We start from the raw sequence: 7,732 nt of genomic DNA, 5'->3' as shown, positions 1-7,732 counted from the left end.
GAAACTGGAATAGTGGCCAACGAAATGGCAACTTTAACCGAAATCAGAGCCAGAGCAACTATCAACAGAACAGTCGTCAAGGGAACTACCAGCAGAACCGCGAAAACTATCAGCCGCAGCAGGGGTCTCGAACAGAATGGAAATTTGGTCAAATTGATGGATGGATAGCTCACGGCGTGCAGCTGTGCCAAAACTGTGGATTCGGAAACCACGACGCACAGAACTGCATGTTCGCTAACATGCCGGTGAACAGGAATCCGAACCTGTTCCCCACAAGGGAATGGCGACGACTGCGAGATGAGGGCGGCTGGCGACAAGCAGTAGCGAACGGCTACGACCTGGTTGCAAGATGGGCTGCGTTCAAGCAGCAGAACGGAGGCGGCGGCGGCCAGGAAATGGTGGCCAAAACGGTGGCTGTAACGGCGGCGGCAGTGGTGGCTTCCGCGGAAGAGGTCGCGGCAATGGACGCGGTGGATACGGCAATCGGAATGGTGGCTGCAATTGGCGCGCCGATAAAACGGTGGCGGCGGCGGCCAGAATAACGCCGGCTGCGGCGCGAACGGCGCTGGCCAGGACAGCAAAACGAGCTGGTCCCGGAGCAACAGGAGCTCAACCAGGAAACGATGAAGATCAGTAGGCGCCGGTGAGCCTGCTGATTTCCCAGAACCGAAACCACCGGATAAAGGAGGAACGCAGAATAGTACTGCGCGATCTCCGCAGAATGGCACTGCGAGAGACATGGGTTATAAGATGCCATCACATCAGTCAAAAGAGATGGCTCAAATGATGCCACCACATCAACTCAACGATCTGTTTATAGGGAAATCAGCACAAGTGGGCAAAAGGCCAATTCCGCAGAATGGTACTGTGAGGGAGATAGCTAATAAGATGCCATCACAGGTGAAGAGAGGACCACCTGCGCAGAATGGAACTGTGAAATTACCGCAGAGTGGTATTGCGGACGAACAGGTGAATAATAAAAGGAAATGTAGCGCCGAAAAGCTAAAAGAACGGCGTGCTCAACGTAACAAGATCATCCGGAAAGCGAACTTGAAAAATAAGATGGAAGAAAAAGAAACTGAGGAGCAGCACGCCAAGTTCTGCGAATATCAGCGTAAACAGGAGAATGATCAGACACCAGCTTCCGCACAAATGTGTGCTCAGGTAGCAAGTGCAGTCGCTATAAACAACGACAAAAAGATCGCTGCAAAAGCTCAAGAAAAGGACCTGACACTGCGAAGGTGCAGCTTAAAGAGAGCGAACGAGCATAATAGATCTCCGACGACTCAATGGATGATGCAGATATGCTGCAGCGGAAGCAAATTTGGAAAAGGTGACATATCGTTCAAATGGGAACCACGGTATGCAGAAATCAGCCGAAGGGTCGATGAACCCAGTGTTTAACGAGATGGAATATAAGAAGACACTCGCTGATCAGAACCGAAACGCTCCTTCAGTTGATAAACTGCCAAATTACGGAGAAAAAGTTCCGTTAAAAAAGTTGCCAAATAGTGGATTTTCCATGAGATCAGTTGAAAGGTCACGGGACTTGACACAGGCGCTGCAGAAAGATGCTAACGACAAGTCACCAGATCGAACAGATGGGATGTCTTCGCAAACTGACCCGACAAAAACAAATAATGATGTATCTGCGAAAGTGATCGATTGGATGACCCAAAATGGATACGAGATGGTCACATGTCAGAGATCACCGAACGGGCTGAAAGACGAACTGCTGAAGCGAAACGAGCTCTTATACCTGGCATGGAGTGGGCGAGTCTATCCCAGTACCAGAGGCACTGGGAATAAAAGCAGCCAAAGTTTGGAACGATAAGAAGTTTGAAAAAGAACGAGAAGCTCCGAAAAGGATAACCGAAAATGAGCAGACGCTCCTGAGTGAGATACGAGATGGAGAGATCGAACAGTTGAAGGATCATCGAACCGAAAGGCAACTGGAGATCATCGAAATCTCATCTGACGAGATCAATGAGACACCGGATCACGGTGTTTGGAACACGGAAATTGACGATCGCAATAATCCGTTTGCTTGCCTCGATAAAGTGACACTGGTAGAACGAATTAGCAGTTGTCATCACGGCTACAATGAAAATTTGTGTCGAGTGCAACCTCAATGGAAATGCGAGGAATGTTGTCGAGATGCTCATCAAGATGATCTGTCAGATTGGCCAAGGTGCAACGCAACAATCGAAGACATGAAAAACCATGTCCAGAAGGAAGTCAAAAGTGTTAGCATAACAAACTCGATGTGGAACCAGCACATCGAGCGCTACCATTGGCAGCGATATAAGGAGTGGCTATCCTGCGTTCGAAGCTTCATCATAACAAGCGGAAGATCGTTACTTCATTGGGATAACAGCGTTGATAGCTCACTTGCGAACTTATGGAGATTAGACCCGAAGGTCAAGCAGCTCCAATCTAAACTCGATCGAGAAATAAACGAAGTATTTGATGAAGGAATCATGTGGGAAAACGGAGTGACCTGTCTTGGGACTTTCGCGTTAATCATCTCTATAAGGGAGAGGGAACAACGATCATTTTCACAACCGGACTTGGCAAACCAGTATACGAGCTGTTCGAGATATTCTAGAAGTCACTAGAGAAGGGAGAGGAAAAATCCTTCACCAGATACTGGAAAAAATTGGAAGCTGAATTCCCCCCACTGCCAGATTAGGACATACTCGAACTGAAGGTATAACGGGAACGTAGAGAAGTTGGACCTGATGGGTACCCGGTCAAGAAACAGGTGACCTTCGCACCAATCCGAGGTGGAGCTGAATACCCGCAACGGGGAGATGATAAATCGTGCATGTACGAGATGACCCCAAACAGCGAACTCCTCACCGAGGATCTAAACGCAAATTGCGTCTTCATTGGGGCCAAAAGACCAACTGGATATGAGAAAGTTGCAGATAAGGAGGTGATCTAAGCAGATGAAAGGAGGTCACCAAGAGCTCAAGAAATAGCGCAGATGGTAACGAATCGAGGTGAAGTATGGGAAAAGTTCAAAGAGGAGCTGGAAAAGATCTTAGCGGGCCAACAGAACCCAGTAACAGAAGCAAAACGAGATGGAAATGTGCTCGATGACGGTGAGGAAGGCGCACCGGTCGAGAATAGCAAATTGATGAGTCTAGAAGAGTTCGATCGACTTGAAGGAACAGTTCCAGATGATCAGAGATCGGCCTCCGATGAACAAAGGTCATCACCGAAAGTGCGAGTAACGCGCAGTCATCCGAGAATCGCAGCGAACTATGGAATAAAAGCAAAGGAAACGGGCAAACCTCTGCTCAAAAATGTGAAAACGAAAAAACTTTGCGATTCCTAGGGCGACGAAGGTGACCTTTCATCTGAGAAAGACGGAGTTGATTAACGACCACTCTATAAGAGCGCTGCAGTTTAATAATGATGAGAGCAGTGACTCAGATTTAGATTGGACAAGCTAAAGTGACAACTCGACAATCTCAGAAGATTTAGGTGTAAACGATCTCTCAGATCAAAAAATGCTCGATCTTGATAAAGATGATGAAGTAAATGAGGAAAAGGAGCAGGACATCAAAGTGAGAAGAACGAAGGTGCAGAGGATGAAATTAAACAGAGAAACGATCTGAGTCTACAGTTACCAACGGATCATCTTGAAACCGTCTGTTTGCGCACGGGTAAAAGTCAAAATGGGACGATTTTTACCAGCTAAAGGGAAGCTGATGTTTACACCTGTCTTCCAAGTGGAAACTGATGTTCAACCATTAGCAGGAGTGACTGATTATATAGAAAAGCACTTTGATCTGGTCATGGCTAATCACAGTATAAAGCGACAAGTTGTGAAAAAAGGCCAGTCCTTGGTTACGTAGAACCTTACGATCATATGGAGAACTTCCAGATCAATTTTGGTACAGTAAGGGACGTACTTTTTGATCCCGAAGTGGACGACACAACGAAAACCGAGCTGACAAAGATCATCGGAAATTTGAAACTCGGACCTGATCTCACGCAGAAGCAGAAAAATGATGTCTATTATTCATTTTGGTAGTTCTGGAAGGTGTTGCCTACATCAAAGAAAAAGTATGGCGATGTAAAGGGGATCACCCATGTAATCGATACGGGAGATGCGATACCGACAAAATGCGAATTTGGAATGCGGGAGATGGGATTCCTGGGTCACATACTCAGTGAAAATGGAGTTCGAATGGATCCCGAAAAGATTGCTGCGGTAGCAGAGTTCAAACGACCTAATACTGAACGACAATTGAAATCGTTTCTCGGACTCGCGAACTACTATCGGAAGTTCATAGCTGGATATGCACAGCGAACTTGCCACTTATACGAGTTAATTCGGAACGATAAACATGTCGGAAAAGACTGGACAGAAATTCACACGAAGGAGTTTGACAATTTGAAAAAGTTGCCACGTGAAGGTACAGTCTTAGCGAAGTTCGACCCATTTAAGCCAACGGTAATCGAATGCGACGCGAGCAAAGAAGAAATTGGAGCAGTTTTATCACAAGAAGGTCATCCAATTGCTTCTGCGAGCCGCGTCCTACATGGAGCTGAACGGAATTCCGGTGTAACTGAATGGGAGTGTCTGGCGGTCGTCACAGATTGGAATGATTTGAGCACTGCAACGATCCGTATCGTCAACTTGTAAGGAGATGAGGAAGAGGAAGATGACTCAAACTTTCAGCTCCGAAATAAGCAGCTGAAATATCCTCACCTTGCAATGATAATCGATGAACTCGAACATCTACCAGATGCCCAAACGAGATCGAAATTTAAAGTTCATCACCAGCTGTGGAACGGAATTTTGTACCGCGTAAAAGACGATAAAGGCAGATTAGAAAGGTCATATGTCGTAGCACTGTCGATGAGAAGAGCGATCATCCATGCGCTGCATGATGAGAAAGCAGCAGGTCATCTTGGATACGAGAAGACGCTAGCAGCGATAAGACTGCGCTTATTGGGACAGAATGAGTACGGACGTCAAGAATTATATACTCGCATGTCAGGGGTGTCAGTTCCACAAGACACCAAGGAAGTGTCCACCTGGAAAATTGCAAGAGATAAAAAAACAGCGACAGCAAAGGAGTTCGTAAAAGTGTTCGTGAAACGCGTCATATTGGCACATGGAGCACCACATATCTTTCACACGGATCGGGAAGGCATTTCACGGCTGAAGGATTGTCAAAGTCACCAATGTGTTTAAAATAAAACACACGTTCGGAACGGCGTACCACCATGAAGGGCAGGGGCAAGTCGAAAGACAGATGCAGATCATCGGAGATGGATTGGCCCAGTATATTAAAGCGGGAAATGAGCGGAAATTCAACAAGTGGTCTCAGGGATGAACAGGGTGGTAATGTTACAACTGGATTTTCGGCATTTTACATGCTACATGGAAGAGAGATGACCATGCCACAGGATGTGGTGACGAGGACGAACTTACCAGATGATTATGGTACTCCAGACGAATGGGTGGAGACCATGAAAAAGAATCTGATATTCGCTGAAGAAGTTTCTAGATGCAACATAAAAGATGCATTCGAGAAGAATGCTGAAATTTATAATAAGAAGAAGTCGGAACCGAACTTCAAAATAGGCGACTTTGTACTCATACGACTTCACCGAAGATACGAAACAAGGGAAAAAAGGAAGCCCAATCTGATTTCAAGAAAAGGTACGATAAAATCTGGAAAATTTGCAGCTTTCCACGACCAAATGAAGTCGAAGTTATCGAACAGAACCCGATAAAAGAAGCCAATTTGAAAGTTGTCTCCATTGACCGATTGAAACCATTGCATCCACCGTTAGCGGATGAACCGGAGGATAAAGAAAACGCAACCGAACGTGAAACACGATCTACGACAGAAGTAGATGAGATGAATGCCGAAACAGAGCATGCTGCTCCCAAGTCATCTCCGCCACACGGAGACGAAGATAATGAGGTAGCATACCGTCATCTGAAACAGAGTTCCAAACCACGCTCACAGCTACCAGAAACACTCGCTGAGATGATAGAACCGAAGACTTAGAAGAAAGGCAGACCGAAAAAACGGGACAAAGATTTTGAAACTGCGGTAACCCTCAAATTGAGCGAACAGGCTGGAAATCTAACGGAAGTTGACGAAGTAACAGAGCGAGTTTCGCAAAAAGACTCCAAACGAGGTGATGAGCCTTTTTCCGAACCACGCACTGCTACTGATCTGCAGAAGAGTGCTGATATGGCAGACGGCAACGATAAAACAGATCGTAGTTTGAAAAGTTCTTTCAAACCACGCTCAGTTGCTACCGACAGAGAACAGCCGCTCGAAGCAGTAGCAGCAATAGCAGCACAACTGGCATGTGATATTGCTGCTGCCATTGAGCAAAGGAAGGTCAAACATACAAAACCGAGACCCACCCCTACGGAACTCCTAACACGTCAAGGAGATGATGAAGACGGCGCCGACAAGGGACTCTTTGATCGGATAACTAAAGGACGCAAACAAATAAAATAAATTAATGGGCGTTAGGACATTACGAACAGTAGTTGGGAAGGTGTAAAAGTCACTTATTGCAAACTGGCTAACAGATACTGTTTCATTGTTATAGCAGGTAAAAGCAGTTAATGGAAAGATCGGAACGGCAGAATTCAGAGAATTCCGACTCTAAGAGCATTGGGAACCCGTTAAAGCATCGATGCCAATAAAAATGGAAGGCGACCGAGGTCATGGTGCTTATTATGGAGACGAATCCACATCGTCCGCAGGAACGGCGCAGAATGAACCGGGACCAGGCAATCAACCGCTCTATGTGGCTGGTGTTCAGGCATATTTTCCGTACCAGGACCCAACGAGTTACCATAATACGGAGAACTGGGCGACCTACGGTCATCCGGTCGGACCACCCCAAACCAGTACAAAACGATCTTTTTCAACCGTTTCCTGGAACGCAGACTCCGCCAATGTATGGATCTGTGCAAATGCCTATGGGTCCACCGCCAATACCACGATTGAATGCACCGAATTTCCCGACAGGACATGGCGGATTCGGCAGGATGTCATCCGCACCTGTCCGACATGGTGGACTCAGCGGGTTGCCACCGACACCTATTCAACATCACGGATTTGGAGGTCCGATGTCCGACATAGTGGAATAATTGGCGGATCACCGCCGGAATCAGTGCGTGGCGGCATCATCGTCTTTTCCATCATTATTCCCAGACTGGACCGAGACAGCGCCTACGGGGTCATTCGGCATCTCCAGAGCACCTCGCCCACCTTACAGATTTGAGCGACGATCTCCGAACAAACGAGGCGGAGAATCGCAACATGGATATCGAGGCTCACCTCGACCACGGGGAATGTTGCCTCCATTAAGCCCGAAGATGGAAACAACGAATAAAAGCCCTACAGGTTCACCCTCCAGATACGTACCGGGACTGGCGGTGAACATAAGTGAGGATGATGAGCAACTCAATATGATCGTGGGAGAATCCGAAGAGATCACAGAAGATGATCGACGGGCCGTTCACAACTTCAACCGCCTATGCCGTGACTTCTTTAGAATGCACAAAAGGGTTAATGATGAGCAGCTCTTCTACGGATATATGATAGAGCAGATGGCCGTAACCGACCCGGGGCACATCGCACTCAAAGAACGAAAGGAGAAGGTGCAGGAAGCACGAAAGGAGATCGAAATCAAAATTGCAACAATTTTAGACATATCATCAGGCGCTGATAGA

Source organism: Paramacrobiotus metropolitanus, unplaced genomic scaffold (assembly GCF_019649055.1).
Source record: "Paramacrobiotus metropolitanus isolate TYO unplaced genomic scaffold, Prichtersi_v1.0 Parri_scaffold0000035, whole genome shotgun sequence".
Lineage (NCBI taxonomy): Eukaryota > Metazoa > Tardigrada > Eutardigrada > Parachela > Macrobiotidae > Paramacrobiotus > Paramacrobiotus metropolitanus.
The sequence above is the reverse complement of the archived record's forward strand: the minus strand, read 5'-3'. Positions refer to the sequence as shown.